The 24,000-nt window shown below is 47.5% G+C and overlaps 79 non-coding genes across 79 annotated transcripts in view; all 79 read left to right on the forward strand.

Moving 5' to 3' along the window:
• Nucleotides 1-62, forward strand: part of LOC114320385 (5S ribosomal RNA) — a 119-nt gene extending 57 nt beyond the window's left edge. The window contains exon 1 of the ribosomal RNA XR_003649828.2: nucleotides 1-62. This exon is cut by the window's left edge and continues 57 nt beyond it. This is a non-coding gene — a ribosomal RNA (5S ribosomal RNA).
• A 187-nt stretch (nucleotides 63-249) lies between these two features.
• LOC114320379 (5S ribosomal RNA) lies at nucleotides 250-369 on the forward strand. Its single transcript, XR_003649822.2, has one exon. It is a non-coding gene; the product is annotated as a 5S ribosomal RNA (ribosomal RNA).
• Nucleotides 370-557: 188 nt separating this feature from the next.
• LOC114320402 (5S ribosomal RNA) lies at nucleotides 558-676 on the forward strand. The gene has a single exon (XR_003649843.2). It is a non-coding gene; the product is annotated as a 5S ribosomal RNA (ribosomal RNA).
• Nucleotides 677-865: 189 nt separating this feature from the next.
• LOC114320390 (5S ribosomal RNA) lies at nucleotides 866-984 on the forward strand. The gene has a single exon (XR_003649833.2). It is a non-coding gene; the product is annotated as a 5S ribosomal RNA (ribosomal RNA).
• A 187-nt stretch (nucleotides 985-1,171) lies between these two features.
• LOC114320466 (5S ribosomal RNA) lies at nucleotides 1,172-1,290 on the forward strand. Its single transcript, XR_003649900.2, has one exon. It is a non-coding gene; the product is annotated as a 5S ribosomal RNA (ribosomal RNA).
• Nucleotides 1,291-1,480: 190 nt separating this feature from the next.
• Nucleotides 1,481-1,599, forward strand: LOC114320445 (5S ribosomal RNA). Its single transcript, XR_003649880.1, has one exon. It is a non-coding gene; the product is annotated as a 5S ribosomal RNA (ribosomal RNA).
• A 187-nt stretch (nucleotides 1,600-1,786) lies between these two features.
• LOC114320448 (5S ribosomal RNA) lies at nucleotides 1,787-1,905 on the forward strand. Its single transcript, XR_003649883.2, has one exon. It is a non-coding gene; the product is annotated as a 5S ribosomal RNA (ribosomal RNA).
• A 189-nt stretch (nucleotides 1,906-2,094) lies between these two features.
• On the forward strand, nucleotides 2,095-2,213 carry LOC114320375 (5S ribosomal RNA). The gene has a single exon (XR_003649819.2). It is a non-coding gene; the product is annotated as a 5S ribosomal RNA (ribosomal RNA).
• Nucleotides 2,214-2,399: 186 nt separating this feature from the next.
• LOC114320423 (5S ribosomal RNA) lies at nucleotides 2,400-2,518 on the forward strand. Its single transcript, XR_014355439.1, has one exon. It is a non-coding gene; the product is annotated as a 5S ribosomal RNA (ribosomal RNA).
• Nucleotides 2,519-2,705: 187 nt separating this feature from the next.
• LOC114320408 (5S ribosomal RNA) lies at nucleotides 2,706-2,824 on the forward strand. Its single transcript, XR_003649849.2, has one exon. It is a non-coding gene; the product is annotated as a 5S ribosomal RNA (ribosomal RNA).
• Nucleotides 2,825-3,012: 188 nt separating this feature from the next.
• On the forward strand, nucleotides 3,013-3,131 carry LOC114320380 (5S ribosomal RNA). The gene has a single exon (XR_003649823.2). It is a non-coding gene; the product is annotated as a 5S ribosomal RNA (ribosomal RNA).
• Nucleotides 3,132-3,318: 187 nt separating this feature from the next.
• Nucleotides 3,319-3,437, forward strand: LOC114320435 (5S ribosomal RNA). Its single transcript, XR_003649871.2, has one exon. It is a non-coding gene; the product is annotated as a 5S ribosomal RNA (ribosomal RNA).
• Nucleotides 3,438-3,624: 187 nt separating this feature from the next.
• On the forward strand, nucleotides 3,625-3,743 carry LOC114320412 (5S ribosomal RNA). Its single transcript, XR_003649852.2, has one exon. It is a non-coding gene; the product is annotated as a 5S ribosomal RNA (ribosomal RNA).
• Nucleotides 3,744-3,931: 188 nt separating this feature from the next.
• On the forward strand, nucleotides 3,932-4,050 carry LOC114320381 (5S ribosomal RNA). The gene has a single exon (XR_003649824.2). It is a non-coding gene; the product is annotated as a 5S ribosomal RNA (ribosomal RNA).
• Nucleotides 4,051-4,237: 187 nt separating this feature from the next.
• LOC114320450 (5S ribosomal RNA) lies at nucleotides 4,238-4,356 on the forward strand. The gene has a single exon (XR_003649885.2). It is a non-coding gene; the product is annotated as a 5S ribosomal RNA (ribosomal RNA).
• Nucleotides 4,357-4,543: 187 nt separating this feature from the next.
• LOC114320409 (5S ribosomal RNA) lies at nucleotides 4,544-4,662 on the forward strand. The gene has a single exon (XR_003649850.2). It is a non-coding gene; the product is annotated as a 5S ribosomal RNA (ribosomal RNA).
• Nucleotides 4,663-4,850: 188 nt separating this feature from the next.
• On the forward strand, nucleotides 4,851-4,969 carry LOC114320403 (5S ribosomal RNA). Its single transcript, XR_003649844.2, has one exon. It is a non-coding gene; the product is annotated as a 5S ribosomal RNA (ribosomal RNA).
• A 187-nt stretch (nucleotides 4,970-5,156) lies between these two features.
• Nucleotides 5,157-5,275, forward strand: LOC114320418 (5S ribosomal RNA). The gene has a single exon (XR_003649858.2). It is a non-coding gene; the product is annotated as a 5S ribosomal RNA (ribosomal RNA).
• Nucleotides 5,276-5,462: 187 nt separating this feature from the next.
• LOC114320417 (5S ribosomal RNA) lies at nucleotides 5,463-5,581 on the forward strand. The gene has a single exon (XR_003649857.2). It is a non-coding gene; the product is annotated as a 5S ribosomal RNA (ribosomal RNA).
• A 188-nt stretch (nucleotides 5,582-5,769) lies between these two features.
• LOC114320428 (5S ribosomal RNA) lies at nucleotides 5,770-5,888 on the forward strand. The gene has a single exon (XR_003649863.2). It is a non-coding gene; the product is annotated as a 5S ribosomal RNA (ribosomal RNA).
• Nucleotides 5,889-6,077: 189 nt separating this feature from the next.
• On the forward strand, nucleotides 6,078-6,196 carry LOC114320398 (5S ribosomal RNA). The gene has a single exon (XR_003649839.2). It is a non-coding gene; the product is annotated as a 5S ribosomal RNA (ribosomal RNA).
• Nucleotides 6,197-6,382: 186 nt separating this feature from the next.
• LOC114320447 (5S ribosomal RNA) lies at nucleotides 6,383-6,501 on the forward strand. Its single transcript, XR_003649882.2, has one exon. It is a non-coding gene; the product is annotated as a 5S ribosomal RNA (ribosomal RNA).
• Nucleotides 6,502-6,690: 189 nt separating this feature from the next.
• LOC114320389 (5S ribosomal RNA) lies at nucleotides 6,691-6,809 on the forward strand. The gene has a single exon (XR_003649832.2). It is a non-coding gene; the product is annotated as a 5S ribosomal RNA (ribosomal RNA).
• Nucleotides 6,810-6,996: 187 nt separating this feature from the next.
• On the forward strand, nucleotides 6,997-7,115 carry LOC114320455 (5S ribosomal RNA). Its single transcript, XR_003649889.2, has one exon. It is a non-coding gene; the product is annotated as a 5S ribosomal RNA (ribosomal RNA).
• Nucleotides 7,116-7,302: 187 nt separating this feature from the next.
• LOC114320451 (5S ribosomal RNA) lies at nucleotides 7,303-7,421 on the forward strand. Its single transcript, XR_003649886.2, has one exon. It is a non-coding gene; the product is annotated as a 5S ribosomal RNA (ribosomal RNA).
• Nucleotides 7,422-7,608: 187 nt separating this feature from the next.
• Nucleotides 7,609-7,727, forward strand: LOC114320401 (5S ribosomal RNA). Its single transcript, XR_003649842.2, has one exon. It is a non-coding gene; the product is annotated as a 5S ribosomal RNA (ribosomal RNA).
• A 190-nt stretch (nucleotides 7,728-7,917) lies between these two features.
• LOC114320467 (5S ribosomal RNA) lies at nucleotides 7,918-8,036 on the forward strand. Its single transcript, XR_003649901.2, has one exon. It is a non-coding gene; the product is annotated as a 5S ribosomal RNA (ribosomal RNA).
• Nucleotides 8,037-8,222: 186 nt separating this feature from the next.
• On the forward strand, nucleotides 8,223-8,341 carry LOC114320440 (5S ribosomal RNA). The gene has a single exon (XR_003649875.2). It is a non-coding gene; the product is annotated as a 5S ribosomal RNA (ribosomal RNA).
• A 189-nt stretch (nucleotides 8,342-8,530) lies between these two features.
• LOC114320436 (5S ribosomal RNA) lies at nucleotides 8,531-8,649 on the forward strand. Its single transcript, XR_003649872.2, has one exon. It is a non-coding gene; the product is annotated as a 5S ribosomal RNA (ribosomal RNA).
• Nucleotides 8,650-8,837: 188 nt separating this feature from the next.
• LOC114320434 (5S ribosomal RNA) lies at nucleotides 8,838-8,956 on the forward strand. Its single transcript, XR_003649870.2, has one exon. It is a non-coding gene; the product is annotated as a 5S ribosomal RNA (ribosomal RNA).
• Nucleotides 8,957-9,145: 189 nt separating this feature from the next.
• LOC114320415 (5S ribosomal RNA) lies at nucleotides 9,146-9,264 on the forward strand. Its single transcript, XR_003649855.2, has one exon. It is a non-coding gene; the product is annotated as a 5S ribosomal RNA (ribosomal RNA).
• A 187-nt stretch (nucleotides 9,265-9,451) lies between these two features.
• On the forward strand, nucleotides 9,452-9,570 carry LOC114320404 (5S ribosomal RNA). The gene has a single exon (XR_003649845.2). It is a non-coding gene; the product is annotated as a 5S ribosomal RNA (ribosomal RNA).
• A 188-nt stretch (nucleotides 9,571-9,758) lies between these two features.
• On the forward strand, nucleotides 9,759-9,877 carry LOC114320405 (5S ribosomal RNA). The gene has a single exon (XR_003649846.2). It is a non-coding gene; the product is annotated as a 5S ribosomal RNA (ribosomal RNA).
• A 187-nt stretch (nucleotides 9,878-10,064) lies between these two features.
• LOC114320446 (5S ribosomal RNA) lies at nucleotides 10,065-10,183 on the forward strand. Its single transcript, XR_003649881.2, has one exon. It is a non-coding gene; the product is annotated as a 5S ribosomal RNA (ribosomal RNA).
• A 187-nt stretch (nucleotides 10,184-10,370) lies between these two features.
• On the forward strand, nucleotides 10,371-10,489 carry LOC114320472 (5S ribosomal RNA). Its single transcript, XR_003649905.2, has one exon. It is a non-coding gene; the product is annotated as a 5S ribosomal RNA (ribosomal RNA).
• Nucleotides 10,490-10,677: 188 nt separating this feature from the next.
• Nucleotides 10,678-10,796, forward strand: LOC114320376 (5S ribosomal RNA). Its single transcript, XR_003649820.2, has one exon. It is a non-coding gene; the product is annotated as a 5S ribosomal RNA (ribosomal RNA).
• Nucleotides 10,797-10,984: 188 nt separating this feature from the next.
• Nucleotides 10,985-11,103, forward strand: LOC114320410 (5S ribosomal RNA). The gene has a single exon (XR_003649851.2). It is a non-coding gene; the product is annotated as a 5S ribosomal RNA (ribosomal RNA).
• Nucleotides 11,104-11,292: 189 nt separating this feature from the next.
• LOC114320420 (5S ribosomal RNA) lies at nucleotides 11,293-11,411 on the forward strand. Its single transcript, XR_014354609.1, has one exon. It is a non-coding gene; the product is annotated as a 5S ribosomal RNA (ribosomal RNA).
• A 190-nt stretch (nucleotides 11,412-11,601) lies between these two features.
• Nucleotides 11,602-11,720, forward strand: LOC114320382 (5S ribosomal RNA). The gene has a single exon (XR_003649825.2). It is a non-coding gene; the product is annotated as a 5S ribosomal RNA (ribosomal RNA).
• Nucleotides 11,721-11,907: 187 nt separating this feature from the next.
• LOC114320388 (5S ribosomal RNA) lies at nucleotides 11,908-12,026 on the forward strand. Its single transcript, XR_003649831.2, has one exon. It is a non-coding gene; the product is annotated as a 5S ribosomal RNA (ribosomal RNA).
• Nucleotides 12,027-12,213: 187 nt separating this feature from the next.
• LOC114320407 (5S ribosomal RNA) lies at nucleotides 12,214-12,332 on the forward strand. The gene has a single exon (XR_003649848.2). It is a non-coding gene; the product is annotated as a 5S ribosomal RNA (ribosomal RNA).
• Nucleotides 12,333-12,519: 187 nt separating this feature from the next.
• On the forward strand, nucleotides 12,520-12,638 carry LOC114320463 (5S ribosomal RNA). The gene has a single exon (XR_003649897.2). It is a non-coding gene; the product is annotated as a 5S ribosomal RNA (ribosomal RNA).
• Nucleotides 12,639-12,824: 186 nt separating this feature from the next.
• Nucleotides 12,825-12,943, forward strand: LOC114320406 (5S ribosomal RNA). The gene has a single exon (XR_003649847.2). It is a non-coding gene; the product is annotated as a 5S ribosomal RNA (ribosomal RNA).
• A 187-nt stretch (nucleotides 12,944-13,130) lies between these two features.
• LOC114320458 (5S ribosomal RNA) lies at nucleotides 13,131-13,249 on the forward strand. The gene has a single exon (XR_003649892.2). It is a non-coding gene; the product is annotated as a 5S ribosomal RNA (ribosomal RNA).
• A 188-nt stretch (nucleotides 13,250-13,437) lies between these two features.
• LOC114320460 (5S ribosomal RNA) lies at nucleotides 13,438-13,556 on the forward strand. The gene has a single exon (XR_003649894.2). It is a non-coding gene; the product is annotated as a 5S ribosomal RNA (ribosomal RNA).
• A 188-nt stretch (nucleotides 13,557-13,744) lies between these two features.
• LOC114320377 (5S ribosomal RNA) lies at nucleotides 13,745-13,863 on the forward strand. Its single transcript, XR_003649821.2, has one exon. It is a non-coding gene; the product is annotated as a 5S ribosomal RNA (ribosomal RNA).
• Nucleotides 13,864-14,050: 187 nt separating this feature from the next.
• LOC114320383 (5S ribosomal RNA) lies at nucleotides 14,051-14,169 on the forward strand. The gene has a single exon (XR_003649826.2). It is a non-coding gene; the product is annotated as a 5S ribosomal RNA (ribosomal RNA).
• Nucleotides 14,170-14,357: 188 nt separating this feature from the next.
• Nucleotides 14,358-14,476, forward strand: LOC114320456 (5S ribosomal RNA). Its single transcript, XR_003649890.2, has one exon. It is a non-coding gene; the product is annotated as a 5S ribosomal RNA (ribosomal RNA).
• Nucleotides 14,477-14,664: 188 nt separating this feature from the next.
• Nucleotides 14,665-14,783, forward strand: LOC114320387 (5S ribosomal RNA). The gene has a single exon (XR_003649830.2). It is a non-coding gene; the product is annotated as a 5S ribosomal RNA (ribosomal RNA).
• Nucleotides 14,784-14,969: 186 nt separating this feature from the next.
• Nucleotides 14,970-15,088, forward strand: LOC114320465 (5S ribosomal RNA). Its single transcript, XR_003649899.2, has one exon. It is a non-coding gene; the product is annotated as a 5S ribosomal RNA (ribosomal RNA).
• Nucleotides 15,089-15,277: 189 nt separating this feature from the next.
• LOC114320444 (5S ribosomal RNA) lies at nucleotides 15,278-15,396 on the forward strand. The gene has a single exon (XR_003649879.2). It is a non-coding gene; the product is annotated as a 5S ribosomal RNA (ribosomal RNA).
• Nucleotides 15,397-15,583: 187 nt separating this feature from the next.
• Nucleotides 15,584-15,702, forward strand: LOC114320453 (5S ribosomal RNA). The gene has a single exon (XR_003649888.2). It is a non-coding gene; the product is annotated as a 5S ribosomal RNA (ribosomal RNA).
• Nucleotides 15,703-15,890: 188 nt separating this feature from the next.
• On the forward strand, nucleotides 15,891-16,009 carry LOC114320473 (5S ribosomal RNA). The gene has a single exon (XR_003649906.2). It is a non-coding gene; the product is annotated as a 5S ribosomal RNA (ribosomal RNA).
• A 189-nt stretch (nucleotides 16,010-16,198) lies between these two features.
• On the forward strand, nucleotides 16,199-16,317 carry LOC114320425 (5S ribosomal RNA). Its single transcript, XR_003649861.2, has one exon. It is a non-coding gene; the product is annotated as a 5S ribosomal RNA (ribosomal RNA).
• Nucleotides 16,318-16,504: 187 nt separating this feature from the next.
• On the forward strand, nucleotides 16,505-16,623 carry LOC114320432 (5S ribosomal RNA). Its single transcript, XR_003649867.2, has one exon. It is a non-coding gene; the product is annotated as a 5S ribosomal RNA (ribosomal RNA).
• Nucleotides 16,624-16,810: 187 nt separating this feature from the next.
• Nucleotides 16,811-16,929, forward strand: LOC114320374 (5S ribosomal RNA). The gene has a single exon (XR_003649818.2). It is a non-coding gene; the product is annotated as a 5S ribosomal RNA (ribosomal RNA).
• Nucleotides 16,930-17,117: 188 nt separating this feature from the next.
• Nucleotides 17,118-17,236, forward strand: LOC114320419 (5S ribosomal RNA). Its single transcript, XR_003649859.2, has one exon. It is a non-coding gene; the product is annotated as a 5S ribosomal RNA (ribosomal RNA).
• A 189-nt stretch (nucleotides 17,237-17,425) lies between these two features.
• On the forward strand, nucleotides 17,426-17,544 carry LOC114320416 (5S ribosomal RNA). Its single transcript, XR_003649856.2, has one exon. It is a non-coding gene; the product is annotated as a 5S ribosomal RNA (ribosomal RNA).
• Nucleotides 17,545-17,733: 189 nt separating this feature from the next.
• LOC114320457 (5S ribosomal RNA) lies at nucleotides 17,734-17,852 on the forward strand. Its single transcript, XR_003649891.2, has one exon. It is a non-coding gene; the product is annotated as a 5S ribosomal RNA (ribosomal RNA).
• Nucleotides 17,853-18,039: 187 nt separating this feature from the next.
• LOC114320431 (5S ribosomal RNA) lies at nucleotides 18,040-18,158 on the forward strand. Its single transcript, XR_003649866.2, has one exon. It is a non-coding gene; the product is annotated as a 5S ribosomal RNA (ribosomal RNA).
• A 186-nt stretch (nucleotides 18,159-18,344) lies between these two features.
• On the forward strand, nucleotides 18,345-18,463 carry LOC114320439 (5S ribosomal RNA). Its single transcript, XR_003649874.2, has one exon. It is a non-coding gene; the product is annotated as a 5S ribosomal RNA (ribosomal RNA).
• Nucleotides 18,464-18,650: 187 nt separating this feature from the next.
• Nucleotides 18,651-18,769, forward strand: LOC114320452 (5S ribosomal RNA). Its single transcript, XR_003649887.2, has one exon. It is a non-coding gene; the product is annotated as a 5S ribosomal RNA (ribosomal RNA).
• Nucleotides 18,770-18,958: 189 nt separating this feature from the next.
• LOC114320386 (5S ribosomal RNA) lies at nucleotides 18,959-19,077 on the forward strand. The gene has a single exon (XR_003649829.2). It is a non-coding gene; the product is annotated as a 5S ribosomal RNA (ribosomal RNA).
• Nucleotides 19,078-19,264: 187 nt separating this feature from the next.
• On the forward strand, nucleotides 19,265-19,383 carry LOC145810879 (5S ribosomal RNA). Its single transcript, XR_014354433.1, has one exon. It is a non-coding gene; the product is annotated as a 5S ribosomal RNA (ribosomal RNA).
• A 187-nt stretch (nucleotides 19,384-19,570) lies between these two features.
• LOC145809188 (5S ribosomal RNA) lies at nucleotides 19,571-19,689 on the forward strand. Its single transcript, XR_014352686.1, has one exon. It is a non-coding gene; the product is annotated as a 5S ribosomal RNA (ribosomal RNA).
• Nucleotides 19,690-19,876: 187 nt separating this feature from the next.
• On the forward strand, nucleotides 19,877-19,995 carry LOC145809446 (5S ribosomal RNA). The gene has a single exon (XR_014352996.1). It is a non-coding gene; the product is annotated as a 5S ribosomal RNA (ribosomal RNA).
• A 188-nt stretch (nucleotides 19,996-20,183) lies between these two features.
• On the forward strand, nucleotides 20,184-20,302 carry LOC145809023 (5S ribosomal RNA). Its single transcript, XR_014352518.1, has one exon. It is a non-coding gene; the product is annotated as a 5S ribosomal RNA (ribosomal RNA).
• Nucleotides 20,303-20,490: 188 nt separating this feature from the next.
• On the forward strand, nucleotides 20,491-20,609 carry LOC145812024 (5S ribosomal RNA). The gene has a single exon (XR_014355551.1). It is a non-coding gene; the product is annotated as a 5S ribosomal RNA (ribosomal RNA).
• A 187-nt stretch (nucleotides 20,610-20,796) lies between these two features.
• Nucleotides 20,797-20,915, forward strand: LOC145811037 (5S ribosomal RNA). Its single transcript, XR_014354587.1, has one exon. It is a non-coding gene; the product is annotated as a 5S ribosomal RNA (ribosomal RNA).
• Nucleotides 20,916-21,102: 187 nt separating this feature from the next.
• On the forward strand, nucleotides 21,103-21,221 carry LOC145811344 (5S ribosomal RNA). The gene has a single exon (XR_014354887.1). It is a non-coding gene; the product is annotated as a 5S ribosomal RNA (ribosomal RNA).
• A 188-nt stretch (nucleotides 21,222-21,409) lies between these two features.
• On the forward strand, nucleotides 21,410-21,528 carry LOC145809089 (5S ribosomal RNA). The gene has a single exon (XR_014352583.1). It is a non-coding gene; the product is annotated as a 5S ribosomal RNA (ribosomal RNA).
• Nucleotides 21,529-21,716: 188 nt separating this feature from the next.
• LOC145810415 (5S ribosomal RNA) lies at nucleotides 21,717-21,835 on the forward strand. Its single transcript, XR_014353983.1, has one exon. It is a non-coding gene; the product is annotated as a 5S ribosomal RNA (ribosomal RNA).
• Nucleotides 21,836-22,025: 190 nt separating this feature from the next.
• On the forward strand, nucleotides 22,026-22,144 carry LOC145811062 (5S ribosomal RNA). The gene has a single exon (XR_014354614.1). It is a non-coding gene; the product is annotated as a 5S ribosomal RNA (ribosomal RNA).
• A 187-nt stretch (nucleotides 22,145-22,331) lies between these two features.
• Nucleotides 22,332-22,450, forward strand: LOC145810005 (5S ribosomal RNA). Its single transcript, XR_014353572.1, has one exon. It is a non-coding gene; the product is annotated as a 5S ribosomal RNA (ribosomal RNA).
• Nucleotides 22,451-22,636: 186 nt separating this feature from the next.
• On the forward strand, nucleotides 22,637-22,755 carry LOC145811014 (5S ribosomal RNA). Its single transcript, XR_014354564.1, has one exon. It is a non-coding gene; the product is annotated as a 5S ribosomal RNA (ribosomal RNA).
• A 187-nt stretch (nucleotides 22,756-22,942) lies between these two features.
• Nucleotides 22,943-23,061, forward strand: LOC145811640 (5S ribosomal RNA). Its single transcript, XR_014355177.1, has one exon. It is a non-coding gene; the product is annotated as a 5S ribosomal RNA (ribosomal RNA).
• Nucleotides 23,062-23,250: 189 nt separating this feature from the next.
• On the forward strand, nucleotides 23,251-23,369 carry LOC145810191 (5S ribosomal RNA). The gene has a single exon (XR_014353762.1). It is a non-coding gene; the product is annotated as a 5S ribosomal RNA (ribosomal RNA).
• Nucleotides 23,370-23,556: 187 nt separating this feature from the next.
• On the forward strand, nucleotides 23,557-23,675 carry LOC145811354 (5S ribosomal RNA). Its single transcript, XR_014354897.1, has one exon. It is a non-coding gene; the product is annotated as a 5S ribosomal RNA (ribosomal RNA).
• Nucleotides 23,676-23,865: 190 nt separating this feature from the next.
• On the forward strand, nucleotides 23,866-23,984 carry LOC145811303 (5S ribosomal RNA). The gene has a single exon (XR_014354847.1). It is a non-coding gene; the product is annotated as a 5S ribosomal RNA (ribosomal RNA).
• The last annotated feature ends 16 nt before the right edge of the window (nucleotides 23,985-24,000 follow it).

The following is a 24,000-nucleotide window of genomic DNA, read 5'->3' on the forward strand; positions in this document are numbered from 1 at the left end:
GTGCTTGGGCGAGACTAGTACTAGGATGGGTGACCCCCTAGGAAGTCCTCTTGTTGCACCCCATTTTCCACCCCCCTCCCCTTTTTTTTTTCCCCGGACAGCCTGTCCGATTTTTAGCCCATTCAATCGCCTTCGCCTCCTTTTCGACAAACTTCTCCCTTTTAAACCATTTTCAGATTATACTGTTCCATTCAATTTCATTTTTTTCCCCGTCTACAGCTTAAAACAATAAAGTCGCGGTTAATCTTCGGGTGCGATCATACCAGCACTAATGCACCAGATTCCATCAGAACACCGCAGTTAAGCGTGCTTGGGCGAGAGTTGTACTAGGATGGGTGACCCCCTGGGAAGTACTCGTGTTTGCACCCCTTTTTCCAACCCCCCTCCCCTTTTTTTTTTTCCCGGACAGCCTGTTCGATTTTTAGCCTATTCAATCGCCTCCGCCTCCTTTTTGACAAATTTCCCCTTTTTAAACAATTTCCAGATTATCCTGTTCCATTCAATTTCATTTTTTTCCGCGTCTACTGCTTAAAATAATAAAGTCGCGGTTAATCTTCGGGTGCGATCAAACCAGCACTAATGCACCGGATCCCATCAGAACTCCGCAGTTATGCGTGCTTAGGCGAGAGTAGTACTAGGATGGGTGACCCCCTGGGAAGTCCTCCTGTTGCACCCCTTTTTCCACCACCACTCCCCCTTTTTTTTTTCCCCGGACAGCTTGTCCGATTTTTAACCCATTCAATCGCCTTCGCCTCCTTTTCGACAAAATTCTCCCTTTTAAACCATTTCCAGATTATCCTGTTGCATTCAATTTCATTTATTTCCCCGTCTACTGCTTAAAACAATAAAGTCGCGGTTAATCTTCGGTTGCGATCATACCAGCACTAATGCATCGGATCCCATCAGAACTCTGCAGTTAAGCGTGCTTGGGCGAGTGTAGTACTAGTATGGGTGACCCCCTGGGAAGTCCTCGTGTTGCACCACTTTTTCCACCCCCTCCCCTTTTTTTTTTTCCCCGGACAGCCTGTCCGATTTTTAACCCATTCAATCGCCTTCGCCTCCTTTTCGACAAACTTCTCCCTTTTAAACCATTTCCAGATTATCCTGTTCCATTCAATTTCATTTTTTTCCCCGTCTACTACTTAAAACAATAAAGTCGCGGTTAATCTTCGGGTGCGATCATACCAGCACTAATGCACCGGTTCCCATCAGAACTCCGCAGTTAAGCGTGCTTGGGCGAGAGTAGTACTAGGATGGGTGACCCCCTGGGAAGTCCTCGTGTTGCACCCCTGTTTCCACCCCCCCCTCCCCTTTTTCTTTTTCCCCGGACAGCCTGTCTGATTTTTAGCCCATTCAATCGCCTTCACCTCCTTTTCGACAAACTTCTCCCTTTTAAACAATTTCCAGATTGTCCTGTTCCATTCAATTTCATTTTTTTCTCCGTCTACTGCTTAAAACAATAAAGTCGCGGTCAATCTTCGGGTGCGATCATACCAGCACTAATGCACCGGATCCCATCAGAACTCCGCTGTTAAGTGTGCTTGGGCGAGAGTAGTACTAGGATGGGTGACCCCCTGGGAAGTCCTTGTGTTGCACCCCTTTTTCCACCCCCCTCCCTTTTTTTTTTTCCCCGGACAGCCTGTCCGATTTTTAGCCCATTCAATCGCCTTCGCCTCCTTTTCGACAAACTTCTCCCTTTTAAACCATTTCCAGATTATACTGTTCCATTCAATTTCATTTTTTTCCCCGTCTACTGCTTAAAACAATAAAGTCGCGGTCAATCTTTGGGTGCGATCATACCAGCACTAATGCACCGGATCCCATCAGAACTCCGCAGTTAAGCGTGCTTGGGAGAGAGTAGTACTAGGGTGGGTGACCCCCTGGGAAGTCCTCGTGTTGCACCCCTTTTTCCACCCCCCCTCCCCTTTTTTTTTTTCCCCGGAAAGCCTGCCCGATTTTTAGCCCATTCAATCGCCTTCGCCTCCTTTTCGACAAACTTCTCCCTTTTAAACCATATCCAGATTATCCTGTTCCATCCAATTTCATTTTTTTCCCCGTCTACTGCTTTAAACATTAAAGTCGCGGTTAATCTTCGTTTGTGATCATACCAGCACTAATGCACCGGATCCCATCAGAACTCCGCAGTTAAGCGTGCTTGGGCGAGAGTAGTACTAGGATGGGTGACCCCCTGGGAAGTCCTCGTGTTGCACCCCTTTTTCCACCGCCCCTTCCCTTTTTTTTTTCCCCGGAAAGCCTGCCCGATTTTTAGCCCATTCAATCGCCTTCGCTTCCTTTTCGACAAACTTCTCCCTTTTAAACCATTTCCAGATTATCCTGTTCCATTCAATTTCATTTTTCCCCGTCTACTGCTTAAAACAATAAAGTCGCGGTAAATCTTCAGGTGCGATCATACCAGCACTAATGCACCGGATCCCATCAGAACTCCGCAATTAAGCGTGCTTGGGCGAGAGTAGTACTAGGATGGGTTACCCGCTGGGAAGTCCTCGTGTAGCATCCCTTTTTCCACCCCCTCCCCTTTTTTTTTTTCCCCGGACAACCTGTCCGATTTTTAGCCCATTCAATCGCCTTCGCCTCCTTTTCGACAAACTTCTCCCTTTTAAACCATTTCCAGATTATACTGTTCCATTCAATTTCATTTTTTTCCCCGTTTACTGCTTAAAACAATAAAGTCGCGGTTAATCTTCGGGTGCGATCATACCAGCACTAATGCACCGGATCCCATCAGAACTCCGCAGTTAAGCGTGCTTGGGCGAGAGTAGTACTAGGATGCGTGACCCCCTGGGAAGTCCTCGTGTTCCACCCCTTTTTCCACCCCCCCTCCCCTTTTTTTTTTTGCCGGACAGCCTGTCCGATTTTTAGCCCATTCAATCGCCTTCGCCTCCTTTTCGACAAACTTCTCCCTTTTAAACCATTTCCAGATTATCCTGTTGCATTCAAATTCATTTTTTTTCCCGTCTACTGCTTAGAAATATAAAGTTGCGGTTAATCTTCGGGTGCGATCGTACGAGCACTAATGCACTGGATCCCATCAGAACTCCGCAGTTAAGAGGGCTTGGGCGAGAGTAGTACTAGGATGGGTGACCCCCTGGGAAGCCTTCGTGTTGCACCCCTTTTTCCACCCTCCTCCCCTTTTTTTTTTCCCCGGACAGCCTGGCCGATTTTTAGCCCATTCAATCGCCTTCGCCTCCTTTTCGACAAACTTCTCCCTTTTAAACCATTTCCAGATTATCCTGTTGCATTCAATTTCATTTTTTTCCCCGTCTACAGCTTAAAACAATAAAGTCGCGGTTAATCTTCGGGTGCGATCATACCAGCACTAATGCACCGGATCCCATCAGAACTCCGCAGTTAAGCGTGCTTGGGCGAGAGTAGTACTAGGATGGGTGACCCCCTAGGAAGTCCTCTTGTTGCACCCCTTTTTCCACCCCCCCTCCCCTTTTTTTTTCCCCGGACAGCCTGTCCGATTTTTAGCCCATTCAATCGCCTTCGCCTCCTTTTCGACAAACTTCTCCCTTTTAAACCATTTCCAGATTATACTGTTCCATTCAATTTCATTTTTTTCCCCGTCTACTACTTAAAACAATAAAGTCGCGGTCAATCTTTGGGTGCGATCATACCAGCACTAATGCACCGGATCCCATCAGAACTCCGCAGTTAAGCGTGCTTGGGAGAGAGTAGTACTAGGATGGGTGACCCCCTGGGAAGTCCTCGTGTTGCACCCCTTTTTCCACCCCCCCTCCCCTTTTTTTTCCCCCCGGAAAGCTTTCCCGATTTTTAGCCCATTCAATCGCCTTCGCCTCCTTTTCGACAAACTTCTCCCTTTTAAACCATTTCCAGATTATCCTGTTCCATCCAATTTCATTTTTTTCCCCGTCTACTGCTTAAAACAATAAAGTCGCGGTTAATCTTCGGGTGCGATCATACCGGCACTAATGCACCGGATCCCATCAGAACTCCGCAGTTAAGCGTGCTTGGGCAAGGGTAGTACTAGGATGGGTGACCCCCTGGGAAGTCCTCGTGTTGCACCCCTTTTTCCACCCCCCCTCCCTTTTTTTTTTCCATGGACAGCTTGTCCGATTTTTTGCCCATTCAATCGCCTTCGCCTTCTTTTCGACAAACTTCTCTCTTTTAAACCATTTCCAGATTATCCTGTTCCATTCCATTTCATTTTTTTCCCCGTCTACTGCTTAAAACAATAAAGTTGCGGTTAATCTTCGGGTGCGATCGTACCAGCACTAATGCACCGGATCCCATAAGAACTCCGCAGTTAAGCGTGCTTGAGCGAGAGTAGTACTAGGATGGGTGACCCCCTGGGAAGTCCTCGTGTTGCACCCCTTTTTCCACCCCCCTCCCCTTTTTTTTTTCCCCGGACAGCCTACCCGACTTTTAGCCCATTCAATCGCCTTCGCATCCTTGTCGACAAACTTCTCCCCTTTAAACCATTTCCAGATTATCCTGTTCCATTCAATTTCATTTTTTTCCCCGTCTACTGCTTAAAACAATAAAGTCGCGGTTAATCTTCGGGTGCGATCATACCAGCACTAATGCACCGGATCCCATCAGAACTCCGCAGTTAAGCGTGCTAGGGCGAGAGTAGTACTAGGATGGGTGAACCCCTGGGAAGTCCTCGTGTTGCACCCCTTTTTCCACCCCCCCTCTCCTTTTTTTTTTTCCCTGGACAGCCTGTCCGATTTTTAGCCCATTCAATCGCCTTCGTCTCCTTTTCGACAAACTTCTCCCTTTTAAACCATTTCCAGATTATCCTGTTTCATTCAATTTCATTTTTTCCCCGTCTACTGCTTAAAACAATAAAGTCGCGGTTAATCTTCGGGTGCGATCATACCAGCACTAATGCACCGGATCCCATCAGAACTCCGCAGTTAAGCGTGCTTGGGCAAGGGTAGTACTAGGATGGGTGACCCCCTGGGAAGTCCTCGTGTTGCACCCCTTTTTCCACCCCCCCTCCCTTTTTTTTTTCCATGGACAGCCTGTCCGATTTTTAGCCCATTCAATCGCCTTCGCATTCTTTTCGACAAACTTCTCTCTTTTAAACCATTTCCAGATTATCCTGTTCCATTCCATTTCATTTTTTCCCCCGTCTACTGCTTAAAACAATAAAGTTGCGGTTAATCTTCGGGTGCGATCATACCAGCACTAATGCACCGGATCCCATAAGAACTCCGCAGTTAAGCGTGCTTGGGCGAGAGTAGTACTAGGATGGGTGACCCCCTGGGAAGTCCTCGTGTTGCACCCCTTTTTCCACCCCCCTCCCCTTTTTTTTTTCCCCGGACAGCCTACCCGACTTTTAGCCCATTCAATCGCCTTCGCATCCTTGTCGACAAACTTCTCCCCTTTAAACCATTTCCAGATTATCCTGTTCCATTGAATTCCATTTTTTTCCCCGTCTACTGCTTAAAACAATAAAGTCGCGGTTAATCTTCGGGTGCGATCATACCAGCACTAATGCACCGGATCCCATCAGAACTCCGCAGTTAAGCGTGCTAGGGCGAGAGTAGTACTAGGATGGGTGACCCCCTGGGAAGTCCTCGTGTTGCACCCCTTTTTCCACCCCCCCTCTCCTTTTTTTTTTCCCTGGACAGCCTGTCCGATTTTTAGCCCATTCAATCGCCTTCGCCTCCTTTTCGACAAACTTCTCCCTTTTAAACCATTTCCAGATTATCCCGTTTCATTCAATTTCATTTTTTTCCCCGTCTACTGCTTAAAACAATAAAGTCGCAGTTAATCTTCGGGTGCGATCATACCAGCACTAATGCACCGGATCCCATCAGAACTCCGCAGTTAAGCGTGCTTGGGCCAGGGTAGTACTAGGATGGGTGACCCCCTGGGAAGTCCTCGTGTTGCACCCCTTTTTCCACCCCCCCTCCCTTTTTTTTTTTTCCATGGACAGCCTGTCCGATTTTTAGCCCATTCAATCTCCTTCGCCTTCTTTTCGACAAACTTCTCTCTTTTAAACCATTTCCAGATTATCCTGTTCCATTCCATTTCATTTTTTTCCCCGTCTACTGGTTAAAACAATAAAGTCAAGGTCAATCTTCGGGTGCGATCATACCAGCACTAATGCACCGGATCCCTTCAGAACTCCGCAGTTAAGCGTGCTTGGGCGGTAGTAGTACCAGGATGGGTGACCCCCTAGGAAGTCCTCGTGTTGCACCCCTTTTTCCACCCCCTACCCTTTTTTTTTTCCCCGGACAGCCTGTTCGATTTTTAGCCCATTCAATCGCCTTCACCTCCTTATCGACAAACTTCTCCCTTTTAAACAATTTCCAGATTATCCTGTTCCATTCAATTTCATTTTTTTCCCCGTCTATTGCTTAAAACAATAAAGTCGCGGTTAATCTTCGGGTGCGATCATACCAGCACTAATGCACCGGATCCCATCAGAACTCCGCAGTTAAGCGTGCTTGGGCGAGAGTAGTACTAGGATGGGTGACCCCCTGGGAAGTCCTCGTGTTGCACCCCTTTTTCCAACCCCCCTCCCCTTTTTTTTTTTCCCCGGACAGCCTGCCCGACTTTTAGCCCATTCAATCGCCTTCGCCTCCTTGTCGACAAACTTCTCCCTTTTAAACCATTTCCAGATTATCCTGTTCCATTCAATTTCATTTTTTTCCCCGTCTACTGCTTAAAACAATAAAGTCGCTGTTAATCTTCGGGTGCGATCATACCAGCACTAATGCACCGGATCCCATCAGAACTCCACAGTTAAGCGTGCTTGGGCAAGGGTAGTACTAGGATGGGTGACCCCCTGGGAAGTCCTCGTGTTGCACCCTTTTTCCACCCCCCCTCTCCTTTTTTTTTTCTCCGGATAGCCTGTCTGATTTTTAGCCCATTCAATCGCCTTCGCCTCCTTTTCGATAAACTTCTCCCTTTTAAACCATTTCCAGATTATCCTGTTCCATTCAATTTCATTTTTTTCCCCGTCTACTGCTTAAAACAATAAAGTCACGGTCAATCTTCGGGTGCGATCATACCAGCACTAATGCACCGGATCCCTTCAGAACTTTGTAGTTAAGCGTGCTTGGGCGGTAGTAGTACCAGGATGGGTGACCCCCTGGGAAGTCCTCGTGTTGCACCCCTTTTTCCACCCCCTACCCTTTTTTTTTTTCCCCGGACAGCCTGCCCGATTTTTAGCCCATTTAATCGCCTCCGACTCCTTTTCGACAAACTTCTCCCTTTTAAACCATTTCCAGATTATCCTGTTCCATTCAATTTCATTTTTTTCCCCGTCTACTGCTTAAAACAATAAAGTCGCGGTCAATCTTCGGGTGCGATCATACCAGCACTAATGCACCGGATCCCATCAGAACTCCGCAGTTAAGCGTGCTTGGGCGAGATTAGTACTAGGATGGGTGACCCCTTGGGAAGTCCCCGTGTTGCACCCTTTTTCCAAACCCCCTCCCCTTTTTTTTTTCCCCGGACAGCCTGTCCGATTTTTAGCCCATTCAATCGCCTTCGCCTCCTTTTCGACAAACTTCTCCCTTTTAAACCATTTCCAGATTATCCTGTTCCATTCCATTTCATTTTTTTCCCCGTCTACTGCTTAAAACAATATAGTCGCAGTTAATCTTCGGGTGCGATCATACCAGCAGTAATGCACCGGATCCCATCAGAACTCCGCAGTCAAGCGTGCTTGGGCGAGAGTAGTACTAGGATGGGTGACCCCTTGGGAAGTCCTCGTGTTGCACCCCTTTTTCCACCCCCCTCTCCTTTTTTTTTTTTTCCCCGGACAGCCTGTCTGATTTTTAGCCCATTCAATTGCCTTCGCCTCCTTTTCGACAAACTTCTCCCTTTTAAACCATTTCCAGATTATCCTGTTCCATTCAATTTCATTTTTTTCCCCGTCTACTGCTTAAAACAATAAAGTCAAGGTCAATCTTCGGGTGCGATCATACCAGCACTAATGCACCGGATCCCTTCAGAACTCCGAAGTTAAGCGTGCTTGGGCGGTAGTAGTACCAGGATGGGTGACCCCCTAGGAAGTCCTCGTGTTGCACCCCTTTTTCCACCCCCTACCCTTTTTTTTTTCCCCGGACAGCCTGTTCGATTTTTAGCCCATTCAATCGCCTTCACCTCCTTATCGACAAACTTCTCCCTTTTAAACCATTTCCAGATTATCCTGTTCCATTCAATTTCATTTTTTTCCCCGTCTACTGCTTAAAACAATAAAGTCGCGGTTAATCTTCGGGTGCGATCATACCAGCACTAATGCACCGGATCCCATCAGAACTCCGCCGTTAAGCGTGCTTGGGCGAGAGTAGTACTAGGATGGGTGACCCCCTGGGAAGTCCTCGTGTTGCACCCCTTTTTCCACCCCCTCTCCCCTTTTTTTTTTTCCCCGGACAGCCTGCCCGACTTTTAGCCCATTCAATCGCCTTCGCCTCCTTTTCGACAAACTTCTCCCTTTTAAACCATTTCTAGATTATCCTGTTCCATTCAATTTCATTTTTTTCCCCGTCTACTGCTTAAAACAATAAAGTCACGGTCAATCTTCGGGTGCGATCATACCAGCACTAATGCACCGGATCCCATCAGAACTCCGCAGTTAAGCGTGCTTGGGCGGGAGTAGTACCAGGATGGGTGACCCCCTGGGAAGTCCTCGTGTTGCACCCCTTTTTCCACCCCCCTACCCTTTTTTTTTTTCCCCGGACAGCCTGCCCGATTTTTAGCCCATTCAATCGCCTTCGCCTCCTTTTCGACAAACTTCTCCCTTTTAAACCATTTCCAGATTATCCTGTTCCATTCAATTTCATTTTTTTCCCCGTCTACTGCTTAAAACAATAAATTCGCGGTTAATCTTCGGGTGCGATCATACCAGCACTAATGCACCGGATCCCATCAGAACTCCGCAGTTAAGCGTGCATGGGCGAGAGTAGTACTAGGATGGGTGACCCCCTGGGAAGTCCTCGTGTTGCAAACCTTTTTCCATCCCCCCTCCCCTTTTTTTTTTTCCCCGGACAGCCTGCCCGATTTTTAGCCCATTCAATCGCCTTCGCCTCCTTTTCGACAAACTTCTCCCTTTTAAACCATTTCCAGATTATCCTGTTCCATTCAATTTCATTTTTTTCCCCGTCTACTGCTTAAAACAATAAAGTCGCGGTTAATCTTCGGGTGCGATCATACCAGCACTATTGCACCGGTTCCCATCAGAACTCCGCCGTTAAACGTGCTTGGGCGAGAGTAGTACTAGGATGGGTGACCCCCTGGGAAGTCCTCGTGTTGCACCCCTTTTTCCACCCCCCCTCCCTTTTTTTTTTCCATGGACAGCCTGTCCGATTTTTAGCCCATTCAATCGCCTTCGCCTCCTTTTCGACAAACTTCTCTCTTTTAAACCATTTCCAGATTATCCTGTTCCATTCCATTTCATTTTTTTCCCCGTCTACTGCTTAAAACAATAAAGTTGCGGTTAATCTTCGGGTGCGATCATACCAGCACTAATGCACCGGATCCCATAAGAACTCCGCAGTTAAGCGTGCTTGGGCGAGAGTAGTACTAGGATGGGTGACCCCCTGGGAAGTCCTCGTGTTGCACCCCTTTTTCCACCCCCCTCCCCTTTTTTTTTTTCCCCGGACAGCCTACCCGACTTTTAGCCCATTCAATCGCCTTCGCCTCCTTTTCGACAAACTTCTCCCCTTTAAACCATTTCCATATTATCCTATTCCATTCAATTTCATTTTTTTCCCCGTCTACTGCTTAAAACAATAAAGTCGCGGTTAATCTTCTGGTGCGATCATACCAGCACTAATGCACCGGATCCCATCAGAACTCCGCAGTTAAGCGTGCTAGGGCGAGAGTAGTACTAGAATGGGTGACCCCCTGGGAAGTCCTCGTGTTGCACCCCTTTTTCCACCCCCCTCTCCTTTTTTTTTTCTCCGGATAGCCTGTCTGATTTTTAGCCCATTCAATCGCCTTCGCCTCCTTTTCGATAAACTTCTCCCTTTTAAACCATTTCCAGATTATCCTGTTCCATTCAATTTCATTTTTTTCCCCGTCTACTGCTTAAAACAATAAAGTCACGGTCAATCTTCGGGTGCGATCATACCAGCACTAATGCACCGGATCCCTTCAGAACTCTGCAGTTAAGCGTGCTTGGGCGGTAGTAGTACCAGGATGGGTGACCCCCTAGGAAGTCCTCGTGTTGCACCCCTTTTTCCACCCCCTACCCATTTTTTTTTTCCCCGGACAGCCTGCCCGATTTTTAGCCCATTTAATCGCCTTCGTCTCTTTTTCGACAAACTTCTCCCTTTTAAACCATTTGCAGATTATCCTGTTCCATTCAATTTCATTTTTTTCCCCGTCTACTGCTTAAAACAATAAAGTCGCGGTTAATCCTCGGGTGCGATCATACCATCACTAATGCACCGGATCCCATCAGAACTCCGCAGTTAAGCGTGCTTTGGCGAGAGTAGTACTAGGATGGGTGACCCCCTGGGAAGTCCTCGTGTTGCACCCCTTTTTCCACCCTCCTCCCCTTTTTTTTTTTCCCCGGACAGCCTACCCGACTTTTAGCCCATTCAATCGCCTTCGCCTCCTTTTCGACAAACTTCTCCCCTTTAAACCATTTCCAAATTATCCTGTTCTATTCAATTTCATTTTTTTCCCCGTCTACTGCTTAAAACAATAAAGTCGCGGTTAAACTTCGGTTGCGACCATACCAGCACTAATGCACCGGATCCCATCACAACTCCGCGGTTAAGCGTGCTAGGGCGAGAGTAGTACTAGGATGGGTGACCCCCTGGGAAGTCCTCGTGTTGCACCTCTTTTTCCACCCCCCCTCTCCTTTTTTTTTTCCCTGGACAGCCTGTCCGATTTTTAGCCCATTCAATCGCCTTCGCCTCCTTTTCGACAAACTTCTCCCTTTTAAACCATTTCCAGATTATCCTGTTCCATTCAATTTCATTTTTTTCCCCGTCTACTGCTTAAAACAATAAAGTCGCGGTTAATCTTCGGGTGCGATCATACCAGCACTTATGCACCGGATCCCATCAGAACTCCGCAGTTAAGCGTGCTTGGGCGAGAGTAGTACTAGGATGGGTGACCCCCTGGGAAGTCCTCGTGTTGCTCCCTTTTTCCACACCCCCTCCCCTTTTTTTTTTTTCCCCGGACAGCCTGTCCGATTTTTAGCCCATTCAATTGCCTTCGCCTCCTTTTCGACAAACTTCTCCCTTTTAAACCATTTCCAGATTATCCTGTTCCATTCCATTTCATTTTTTTCCCCGTCTACTGCTTAAAACAATAAAGTCGCAGTTAATCTTCGGGTGCGATCATACCAGCACTAATGCACCGGATCCCATCAGAACTCCGAACTCAAGCGTGCTTAGGCGAGAGTAGTACTAGGATGGGTGACCCCCTGGGAAGTCCTCGTGTTGCACCCCTTTTTCCACCCCCCCTCTCCTTTTTTTTTTTTCCCCGGACAGCCTGTCTGATTTTTAGCCCATTCAATCGCCTTCGCCTCCTTTTCGATAAACTTCTCCCTTTTAAACCATTTCCAGATTATCCTGTTCCATTCAATTTCATTTTTTTCCCCGTCTACTGCTGAAAACAATAAAGTCACGGTCAATCTTCGGTTGCGATCATACCAGCACTAATGCACCGGATCCCTTCAGAACTCCGCAGTTAAGCGTGCTTGGGCGGTAGTAGTACCAGGATGGGTGACCCCCTGGGAAGTCCTCGTGTTGCACCCCTTTTTCCGCCCCCTACCCTTTTTTTTTTTCCCCGGACAGCCTGCCCGATTTTTAGCCCATTTAATCGCCTCCGACTCCTTTTCGACAAACTTCTCCCTTTTAAACCATTTCCAGATTATCCTGTTCCATTCAATTTCATTTTTTTCCCCGTCTACTGCTTAAAACAATAAAGTCGTGGTCAATCTTCGGTTGCGATCATACCAGCACTAATGCACCGGATCCCATCAGAACGCCGCAGTTAAGCGTGCTTTGGCGAGAGTAGTACTAAAATGGGTGACCCCCAGGGAAGTCCTCGTATTGCACCCCTTTTTCCCACCCCCTCCCCTTTTTTTTTTCCCCGGACAGCCTACCCGACTTTTAGCCCATTCAATCGCCTTCGCCTCCTTTTCGACAAACTTCTCCCCTTTAAACCATTTCCAGATTATCTTGTTCCATTCAATTTCATTTTTTTCCCCGTCTACTGCTTAAAACAATAAAGTCGCGGTTAATCTTCGGGTGCGATCATACCAGCACTAATGCACCGGATCCCATCAGAACTCCGTGGTTAAGCGTGCTAGGGCGAGAGTAGTACTAGGATGGGTGACCCCCTGGGAAGTCCTCGTGTTGCACCCCTTTTTCCACCCCCCCTCTCCTTTTTTTTTCCCTGGACAGCCTGTCCGATTTTTAGCCCATTCAATCGCCTTCGCCTCCTTTTCGACAAACTTCTCCCTTTTAAACCATTTCGAAATTATCCTGTTCCATTCAATTTCATTTTTTTCCCCGTCTACTGCTTAAAACAATAAAGTCGCGGTTATTCTTCGGGTGCGATCATACCAGCACTTATGCACCGGATCCCATCAGAACTGCGCAGTTAAGCGTGCTTGGGCGAGAGTAGTACTAGGATGGGTGACCCCCTGGGAAGTCCTCGTGTTGCACCCCTTTTCCACCCCCCCTCTCCTTTTTTTTTCCCTGGACAGCCTGTCCGATTTTTAGCCCATTCAATCGCCTTCGCCTCCTTTTCGACAAACTTCTCCCTTTTAAACCATTTCGAAATTATCCTGTTCCATTCAATTTCATTTTTTTCCCCGTCTACTGCTTAAAACAATAAAGTCGCGGTTATTCTTCGGGTGCGATCATACCAGCACTTATGCACCGGATCCCATCAGAACTCCGCAGTTAAGCGTGCTTGGGCGAGAGTAGTACTAGGATGGGTGACCCCCTGGGAAGTCCTCGTGTTGCACCCTTTTTCCAACCCCCATCCCCTTTTTTTTTTCCCCGGACAGCCTGTCCGATTTTTAGCCCATTCAATCCCCTTCGCCTTATTTTCGACAAACTTCTCCCTTTTAAACCATTTCCAGATTATCCTGTTCCATTTCATTTCATTTTTTTCCCCGTCTACTACTTAAAACAATAAAGTCGCGGTTAATCTTTGGGTGCGATCAAACCAGCACTAATGCACCGGATCCCATCAGAACTTCGAAGTTAAGCGTGCTTGGGCGAGAGTAGTACTAGGATGGGTGACCCCCTGGGAAGTCCTCGTGTTGCACCCCTTTTTCCACCCCCCCTCCCCTTTTTTTTTTCCCCGGACAGCCTGTCCGATTTTTAGCCCATTCAATCGCCTTCGCCTCCTTTTCAACAAACTTCTCACTTTTAAACCATTTCCAGATTATCCTGTTCCATTCAATTTAATTTTTTACCCCGTCTAGTGCTTAAAACAATAAAGTCGCGGTATATCTTCGGGTGCGATCATACCAGCACTAATGCACCGGATCCCATCCGAACTCCGAAGTTAAGCTTGCTTGCGCGAGAGTAGTACTAGGATGGGTGACCCCCGGGAAAGTCCTCGTGTTGCACCCCTTTTTCCACCCCCCTCCCCTTTTTTTTTTTCCCCGGACAGCCTGCCCGACTTTTAGCCCATTCAATCGCCTTCGCCTCCTTTTCGACAAACTTCTCCCCTTTAAACCATTTCCAGATTGTCCTGTTCCATTCAATTTCATTTTTTTCCCCGTCTACTGCTTAAAACAATAAAGTCGCGGTTAATCTTCGGGTACTATCATACCAGCACTAATGCACCGGATCCCATCAGAACTCCGCAGTTAAGCGTGCTTGGGCGAGAGTAGTACTAGGATGGGTGACCCCCTAGGAAGTCCTCGTGTTGCACCCTTTTTCCATCCCCCCTCCCCTTTTTTTTTTCCCCGGACGGCCTGTCCGATTTTTAGCCCATTCAATCGCCTTCGCCATCTTTTCGACAAACTTCTCCCTTTTAAACCATTTCCAGATTATCCGGTTCCATTCCATTTCATTTTTTTCCCTGTCTACTGCTTAAAACAATAAAGTCGCGGTTAATCTTCGGGTGCGATCATACCAGCACTAATGCACCGGATCTCATCAGAACTCCGATGTTAAGCGTGCCTGGGCGAGAGTAGTACTAGGATGGGTGACCCCCTGGGAAGTCCTCGTGTTGCACCCGTTTTTCCACCCCCCCTCCCCTTTTTTTTTTCCCCGGACAGCCTGTCCGATTTTTAGCCCATTCAATCGCCTTCGCCTCCTTTTCGACAAACTTCTCCCTTTTAAACCATTTCCAGATTATCCTGTTCCATTCAATTTCATTTTTTTCCCCGTCTTCTACTTAAAACAATAAAGTCACGGTTAATCTTCGGGTGCGATCATGCCAGTACTAATGCACCGGATTCCATCAGAACTCCGCAGTTAAGCGTGCTTGGGCGAGAGTAGTACTAGGATGGGTGACCCCCTGGGAAGTCCTCGTGTTGCACCCCTTTTTCCACCCCACCTCCCCTTTTCTTTTTCCCCGGACAGCCTGTCTGATTTTTATCCCATTCAATCGCCTTCGCCTTCTTTTCGACAAACTTCTCCCTTTTAAACCATTTCCAGATTATCCTGTTCCATTCAATTTCATTTTTTTCCCCGTCTACTTCTTAAAACAATAAAGTCGCGGTCAATCTTCGGGTGCGATCATACCAGCACTAATGCACCGGATCCCATCAGAACTCCGCAGTTAAGCGTGCTTGGGCGAGAGTAGTACTAGGATGGGTGACCCCCTGGGAAGTCCTCATGATGCACCCCTTTTTCCACCCTGTCCCCTTTTTTTTTTCCCCGGACAGGCTGCCCGACTTTTAGCCCATTCAATCGCCTTCGCCTCCTTTTCGACAAACTTCTCCCTTTTAAACCATTTCCAGATTATCCTGTTCCATCCAATTTCATTTTTTTCCCCGTCTACTGCTTAAAACAGTAAAGTCGCGGTTAATCTTCGGGTGCGATCATACCAGCACTAATGCACCGGATCCCATCAGAACTCCGCAGTTAAGCGTGCTTGGGCGAGAGTAGTACTAGGATGGGTGACCCCCTGGGAAGTCCTCGTGTTGCACCCCTTTTTCCACCCCCCTCCCTTTTTTTTTTTTTCCCCGGACAGCATGCCCGACTTTTAGCCCATTCAATCGCCTTCGCCTCCTTTTCGACAAACTTCTCCCTTTTAAACCATTTCGAGATTATCCTGTTCCATTCAATTTCATTTTTTTTCCCGTCTACTGCTTAAAACAATAATGTCGCGGTTAATCTTCGGGTGCGATCATACCAGCACTAATGCACCGGATCCCATCAGAACTCCGCAGTTAAGCGTGCATGGGCGAGAGTAGTACTAGGATGGGTGACCCCCTGGGAAGTCCTCGTGTTGCACCCCTTTTTCCATCCCCCATCCCCTTTTTTTTTTCCCGGACAGCCTGCCCGATTTTTAGCCCATTCAATCGCCTTCGCCTCCTTTTCGACAAACTTCTCCCTTTTAAACCATTTCCAGAATATCCTGTTCCATTCAATTTCATTTTTTTCCCCGTCTACTGCTTAAAACAAAAAAGACGCGGTTAACCTTCGCGTGCGATCATACCAGCACTAATGCACCGGATCCCATCAGAACTCCGCAGTTAAACGTGGTTGGCCGAGAGTAGTACTTGGATGGGTGACCCCCTGGGAAGTCCTCGTGTTGCACCCCTTTTTCCACCCCCCCTCCCTTTTTTTTTTTCCATGGACAGCCTGTCCGATTTTTAGCCCATTCAATCGCCTTCGCCTCCTTTTCGACAAACTTCTCTCTTTTAAACCATTTCTAGATTATCCTGTTCCATTCCATTTCATTTTTTTCCCCGTCTACTGCTTAAAACAGTAAAGTTGCGGTTAATCTTCGGGTGCGATCATACCAGCACTAATGCACCGGATCCCATCAGAACTCCGCAGTTAAGCGTGCTTGGGCGAGAGTAGTACTAGGATGGGTGACCCCCTGGGAAGTCCTCGTGTTGCACTCCTTTTTCCACCCACCCACCCCTTTTTTTTTTTTCCCGGACAGCCTGTCCAATTTTTAGCCCATTCAATCGCCTTCGCCTCCTTTTCGACAAACTTCTCCCATTTAAACCATTTCCAGATTATCCTGTTCCATTCAATTTCATTTTTTTCCCCGTCTACTGCTTAAAACAATAAAGTCACGGTTAATCTTCGGGTGCGATCATGCCAGCACTAATGCAACGGATTCCATCAGAACTCTGCAGTTAAGCGTGCTTGGGCGAGAGTAGTACTAGGATGGGTGACCCCCTGGGAAGTCCTCGTGTTGCACCCTTTTTCCACTCCCACGCCCCTTTTTTTTTTCCCCGGACAGCCTGTCTGATTTTTAGCCCATTCAATCGCCTTCGCCTCCTTTTCGACAAACTTCTCCCTTTTAAACCATTTCCAGATTATCCTGTTCCATTCAATTTCATTTTTTTCCCCGTCTACTGCTTAAAATAATAAAGTCGCGGTCAATCTTCGGGTGTGATCATACCAGCACTAATGCACCGGATCCCATCAGAACACCGCAGTTAAGCGTGCTTGGGCGAGAGTAGTACTAGGACGGGTGACCCCCTGGGAAGTCCTCGTGTTGCACCCCTATTTCCACCCCCTCCCCTTTTTTTTTTTCCCCGGACAGCCTGCCCGATTTTTAGCCTATTCAATCGCCTTCGCCTCATTTTCGACAAACTTCTCCCCTTTAAACCATTTCCAGATTATCCTGTTCCATTCAATTTCATTTTTTTCCCCGTCTACTGCTTAAAACAGTAAAGTCGCGATTAATCTTCGAGTGCGATCATACCAGCACTAATGCACCGGATCCCATCAGAACTCCGCAGTTAAGCGTGATTGGGCGAGAGTAGTACTAGGATGGCTGACCCCCTGGGAAGTCCTCGTGTTGCACCCCTTTTTCCACCCCCCCTCCCCTTTTTTTTTTCCCCGGACAGCTTGTCCGATTTTTAGCCCATTCAATCGCATTCGCCTCCTTTTCGAAAAACTTCTCCCTTTTAAACCATTTCCAGATTATCCTGTTCCATTCAATTTCATTTTTTTCCCCGTCTATTGCTTAAAACAATAAAGTCGCGGTTAATCTTCGGGTGCGATCATACCAGCACTAATGCACCGGATCCCATCAGAACTCCGCAGTTAAGCGTGCTCGGGCGAGAGTAGTACTAGGATGGGTGACCCCCTGGGAAGTCCTCGTGTTGCACCCCTTTTTCCACCCCCCCTCCCCTTTTTTTTTTTCCCCGGACAGCCTGTCCGATTTTTAGCCCATTCAATCGCCTTCGCCTCCTTTTCGACAAACTTCTCCCTTTTAAACCATTTCCAGATTATCCTGTTCCATTCAATTTCATTTTTTTCCCCGTCTACTGCTTAAAACAATAAAGTCGCGGTTAATCTTCGGGTGCGATCATACCAGCACTAATGCACCGGATCCCATCAGAACTCCGTAGTTAAGCGTGCTCGTGCGAGAGTAGTACTAGGATGGGTGACCCCCTGGGAAGTCCTCGTGTTGCACCCCTTTTTCCACCCCCCTCCCCTTTTTTTTTTTTTCCCGGACAGCCTGTCCGATTTTTAGCCCATCCAATCGCCTTCGCCTCCATTTCAACAAACTTCTCCCTTTTAAACCATTTCCAGATTATCCTGTTCCACTCAATTTCATTTTTTTCCCCGTCTACTACTTAAAACAATAAAGTCGCGGTTAATCTTCGGGTGCGATCATGCCAGCACTAATGCTTCGGATTCCATCAGAACTCCGCAGTTAAGCGTACTTGGGCGAGAGTAGTACTAGGATGGGTGACCCCCTGGGAAGTCCTCGTGTTGCACCCCTTTTTCCACCCCCCTCCCCTTTTTTTTTTTCCCCGGACAGCCTGTCCGATTTTTAGCCCATTCAATCGCCTTCGCCTCCTTTTCGACAAACTTCTCCCCTTTAAACCATTTCCAGATTATCCTGTTCCATTCAATTTCATTTTTTCCACGTATACTGCTTAAAACAATAAAGTCGCGGTTTATCTTCGGGTGCGATCATACCAGCACTAATGCACCGGATCCCATCAGAACTCCGCAATTAAGCGTGCTTGGGCGAGAGTAGTACTAGGATGGGTGACCCCCTGGGAAGTCCTCGTGTTGCACCCTTTTTTCCACCCCCCTTCCCTTTTTTTTTTCCCCGGACAGCCTGTCCGATTTTTAGCCCATTCAATCGCCTTCGCCTCCTTTTCGACAAACTTCTCCCTTTTAAACCATTTTCAGATTATCCTGTTCCATTAAATTTCATTTTTTCCCCGTCTACTGCTTAAAACAATAAAGTCAAGGTAAATCTTCGGGTGCGATCATACCAGCACTAATGCACCGGATCCCCTCAGAACTCCGCAGTTAAGCGTGTTTGGGCGAGAGTAGTACTAGGATGGGTGACCCCCTGGGAAGTCCTCGTGTTACACCCCTTTTTCCAACCCCCCTCCCCTTTTTTTTTCCCTATACAGCCTGTCCGATTTTTAACCCATTCAATCGCCTTCGCCTCCTTTTCGACAAACTTCTCCCTTTTAAACCATTTCCAGATTATCCTGTTCCATTCAATTTCATTTTTTTCCCCGTCAACTGCTTAAAATAATAAAGTCGCGGTTAATCTTCGGGTGCGATCATACAAGCACTAATACACTGGATCCCATCAGAACTCCGCAGTTAAGCGTGCTTGGGCGAGAGTAGAACTAGGATGGGTGACCCCCTGGGAAGTCCTCGTGTTGCACCCCTTTTTCCACCCCCCTTCGCCTTTTTATTTTTCCGCGGACAGCCTGTCCGATTTTTAGCCCATTCAATCGCCTTCGCCTCCTTTTCGTCAAACTTCTCCCTTTTAAACCATTTCCAGATTATCCTGTTCCATTCAATTTCATTTTTTTCCCCGTCTACTGCTTAAAACAATAAAGTCGCGGTCAATCTTCGGGTGCGATCATACGAGCACTAATGCACCGGATCCCATCAGAACTCCGCAGTTAAGCGTGCTTGGGCGAGAGTAGTACCAGGATGGGTGACCCCCTGGGAAGTCCTCGTGTTGCACCCCTTTTTCCACCCCCCTCCCCTTTTTTTTTTCCCCGGACAGCCTGCTCGATTTTTAGCCCATTCAATCGCCTTCGCCTCCATTTCGACAAACTTCTCCCTTTTAAACCATTTCCAGATTATCCTGTTACATTCAATTTCATTTTTTTCCCCGTCTACTGCTGAAAACAACAAAGTCGCGGTTAATCTTCGGGTGCGATCATACCAGCACTAATGCGCCAGATCCCATCAGAACTCCGCAATTAAGCGTGCTTGGGCGAGAGTAGTACTAGGATGGGTGACCCCCTGGGAAGTCCTCGTGTTGCACCCCTTTTTCCACCCCCCTCCCCTTTTTTTTTTCCCCGGACAGCCTGCTCGATTTTTAGCCCATTCAATCGCCTTCGCCTCCTTTTCGACAAACTTCTCCCTTTTAAACCATTTCGAGATTATCCTGTTCCATTCAATTTCATTTTTTTTCCCGTCTACTGCTTAAAACAATAATGTCGCGGTTAATCTTCGGGTGCGATCATACCAGCACTAATGCACCGGATCCCATCAGAACTCCGCAGTTAAGCGTGCATGGGCGAGAGTAGTACTAGGATGGGTGACCCCCTGGGAAGTCCTCGTGTTGCACCCCTTTTTCCATCCCCCATCCCCTTTTTTTTTTCCCGGACAGCCTGCCCGATTTTTAGCCCATTCAATCGCCTTCGCCTCCTTTTCGACAAACTTCTCCCTTTTAAACCATTTCCAGAATATCCTGTTCCATTCAATTTCATTTTTTTCCCCGTCTACTGCTTAAAACAATAAAGTCGCGGTTAATCTTCGGGTGCGATCATACCAGCACTAATGCACCGGATCCCATCAGAACTCCGCCGTTAAGCGTGCTTGGGCGAGAGTAGTACTAGGATGGGTGACCCCCTGGGAAGTCCTCGTGTTGCACCCCTTTTTCCACCCCCCCTCCCTTTTTTTTTTTCCATGGACAGCCTGTCCGATTTTTAGCCCATTCAATCGCCTTCGCCTCCTTTTCGACAAACTTCTCTCTTTTAAACCATTTCTAGATTATCCTGTTCCATTCCATTTCATTTTTTTCCCCGTCTACTGCTTAAAACAGTAAAGTTGCGGTTAATCTTCGGGTGCGATCATACCAGCACTAATGCACCGGATCCCATCAGAACTCCGCAGTTAAGCGTGCTTGGGCGAGAGTAGTACTAGGATGGGTGACCCCCTGGGAAGTCCTCGTGTTGCACTCCTTTTTCCACCCACCCACCCCTTTTTTTTTTTCCTGGACAGCCTGTCCAATTTTTAGCCCATTCAATCGCCTTCGCCTCCTTTTCGACAAACTTCTCCCATTTAAACCATTTCCAGATTATCCTGTTCCATTCAATTTCATTTTTTTCCCCGTCTACTGCTTAAAACAATAAAGTCACGGTTAATCTTCGGGTGCGATCATGCCAGCACTAATGCAACGGATTCCATCAGAACTCTGCAGTTAAGCGTGCTTGGGCGAGAGTAGTACTAGGATGGGTGACCCCCTGGGAAGTCCTCCTGTTGCACCCTTTTTCCACTCCCACGCCCCTTTTTTTTTTCCCCGGACAGCCTGTCTGATTTTTAGCCCATTCAATCGCCTTCGCCTCCTTTTCGACAAACTTCTCCCTTTTAAACCATTTCCAGATTATCCTGTTCCATTCAATTTCATTTTTTTCCCCGTCTACTGCTTAAAATAATAAAGTCGCGGTCAATCTTCGGGTGTGATCATACCAGCACTAATGCACCGGATCCCATCAGAACACCGCAGTTAAGCGTGCTTGGGCGAGAGTAGTACTAGGACGGGTGACCCCCTGGGAAGTCCTCGTGTTGCACCCCTATTTCCACCCCCTCCCCTTTTTTTTTTTCCCCGGACAGCCTGCCCGATTTTTAGCCTATTCAATCGCCTTCGCCTCATTTTCGACAAACTTCTCCCCTTTAAACCATTTCCAGATTATCCTGTTCCATTCAATTTCATTTTTTTCCCCGTCTACTGCTTAAAACAGTAAAGTCGCGATTAATCTTCGAGTGCGATCATACCAGCACTAATGCACCGGATCCCATCAGAACTCCGCAGTTAAGCGTGATTGGGCGAGAGTAGTACTAGGATGGCTGACCCCCTGGGAAGTCCTCGTGTTGCACCCCTTTTTCCACCCCCCCTCCCCTTTTTTTTTTCCCCGGACAGCCTGTCCGATTTTTAGCCCATTCAATCGCATTCGCCTCCTTTTCGAAAAACTTCTCCCTTTTAAACCATTTCCAGATTATCCTGTTCCATTCAATTTCATTTTTTTCCCCGTCTACTGCTTAAAACAATAAAGTCGCGGTTAATCTTCGGGTGCGATCATACCAGCACTAATGCACCGGATCCCATCAGAACTCCGCAGTTAAGCGTGCTCGGGCGAGAGTAGTACTAGGATGGGTGACCCCCTGGGAAGTCCTCGTGTTGCACCCCTTTTTCCACCCCCCCTCCCCTTTTTTTTTTCCCCGGACAGCCTGTCCGATTTTTAGCCCATTCAATCGCCTTCGCCTCCTTTTCGACAAACTTCTCCCTTTTAAACCATTTCCAGATTATCCTGTTCCATTCAATTTCATTTTTTTCCCCGTCTACTGCTTAAAACAATAAAGTCGCGGTTAATCTTCGGGTGCGATCATACCAGCACTAATGCACCGGATCCCATCAGAACTCCGCAGTTAAGCGTGCTCGTGCGAGAGTAGTACTAGGATGGGTGACCCCCTGGGAAGTCCTCGTGTTGCACCCCTTTTTCCACCCCCCTCCCCTTTTTTTTTTTTTTCCCGGACAGCCTGTCCGATTTTTAGCCCATCCAATCGCCTTCGCCTCCATTTCGACAAACTTCTCCCTTTTAAACCATTTCCAGATTATCCTGTTCCACTCAATTTCATTTTTTTCCCCGTCTACTACTTAAAACAATAAAGTCGCGGTTAATCTTCGGGTGCGATCATGCCAGCACTAATGCTTCGGATTCCATCAGAACTCCGCAGTTAAGCGTGCTTGGGCGAGAGTAGTACTAGGATGGGTGACCCCCTGGGAAGTCCTCGTGTTGCACCCCTTTTTCCACCCCCCTCCCCTTTTTTTTTTTCCCCGGACAGCCTGTCCGATTTTTAGCCCATTCAATCGCCTTCGCCTCCTTTTCGACAAACTTCTCCCCTTTAAACCATTTCCAGATTATCCTGTTCCATTCAATTTCATTTTTTCCACGTATACTGCTTAAAACAATAAAGTCGCGGTTTATCTTCGGGTGCGATCATACCAGCACTAATGCACCGGATCCCATCAGAACTCCGCAATTAAGCGTGCTTGGGCGAGAGTAGTACTAGGATGGGTGACCCCCTGGGAAGTCCTCGTGTTGCACCCTTTTTTCCACCCCCCTTCCCTTTTTTTTTTCCCCGGACAGCCTGTCCGATTTTTAGCCCATTCAATCGCCTTCGCCTCCTTTTCGACAAACTTCTCCCTTTTAAACCATTTTCAGATTATCCTGTTCCATTAAATTTCATTTTTTCCCCGTCTACTGCTTAAAACAATAAAGTCAAGGTAAATCTTCGGGTGCGATCATACCAGCACTAATGCACCGGATCCCCTCAGAACTCCGCAGTTAAGCGTGTTTGGGCGAGAGTAGTACTAGGATGGGTGACCCCCTGGGAAGTCCTCGTGTTACACCCCTTTTTCCAACCCCCCTCCCCTTTTTTTTTCCCTATACAGCCTGTCCGATTTTTAACCCATTCAATCGCCTTCGCCTCCTTTTCGACAAACTTCTCCCTTTTAAACCATTTCCAGATTATCCTGTTCCATTCAATTTCATTTTTTTCCCCGTCAACTGCTTAAAACAATAAAGTCGCGGTTAATCTTCGGGTGCGATCATACAAGCACTAATGCACTGGATCCCATCAGAACTCCGCAGTTAAGCGTGCTTGGGCGAGAGTAGAACTAGGATGGGTGACCCCCTGGGAAGTCCTCGTGTTGCACCCCTTTTTCCACCCCCCTTCGCCTTTTTATTTTTCCGCGGACAGCCTGTCCGATTTTTAGCCCATTCAATCGCCTTCGCCTCCTTTTCGTCAAACTTCTCCCTTTTAAACCATTTCCAGATTATCCTGTTCCATTCAATTTCATTTTTTTCTCCGTCTACTGCTTAAAACAATAAAGTCGCGGTCAATCTTCGGGTGCGATCATACGAGCACTAATGCACCGGATCCCATCAGAACTCCGCAGTTAAGCGTGCTTGGGCGAGAGTAGTACCAGGATGGGTGACCCCCTGGGAAGTCCTCGTGTTGCACCCCTTTTTCCACCCCCCTCCCCTTTTTTTTTTCCCCGGACAGCCTGCTCGATTTTTAGCCCATTCAATCGCCTTCGCCTCCATTTCGACAAACTTCTCCCTTTTAAACCATTTCCAGATTATCCTGTTACATTCAATTTCATTTTTTTCCCCGTCTACTGCTGAAAACAATAAAGTCGCGGTTAATCTTCGGGTGCGATCATACCAGCACTAATGCACCGGATCCCATCAGAACTCCGCAGTTAAGCGTGCTTGGGCGAGAGTAGTACTAGGATGGGTGAGCCCCGGGGAAGTCCTCGTGTTGCACCACTTTTTCCACCCCCCCTCCCTTTTTTTTTTTTCCCCCGGACATCCTGTCCGATTTTTAGCCCATTCAATCGCTTTCGTCTCCTTTTCGACAAACTTCTCCCTTTTAAACCATTTCCAGATTATCCTGTTCCATTCAATTTCATTTTTTTCCCCGTCTACTGCTTAAAACAATAAAGTCGCGGTTAATCTTCTGGTGCGATCATACCAGCACTAATGCACCGGATCCCATCAGAACTCCGCAGTTAAGCGTGCTTGGGCGAAAGTAGTACTAGGATGGGTGACCCCCTGGGAAGTCCTCGTGTTTCACCCCTTTTTCCACCCCCCTC

Source organism: Camellia sinensis, chromosome 14 (assembly GCF_055761805.1).
Source record: "Camellia sinensis isolate YWXY chromosome 14, ASM5576180v1, whole genome shotgun sequence".
Lineage (NCBI taxonomy): Eukaryota > Viridiplantae > Streptophyta > Magnoliopsida > Ericales > Theaceae > Camellia > Camellia sinensis.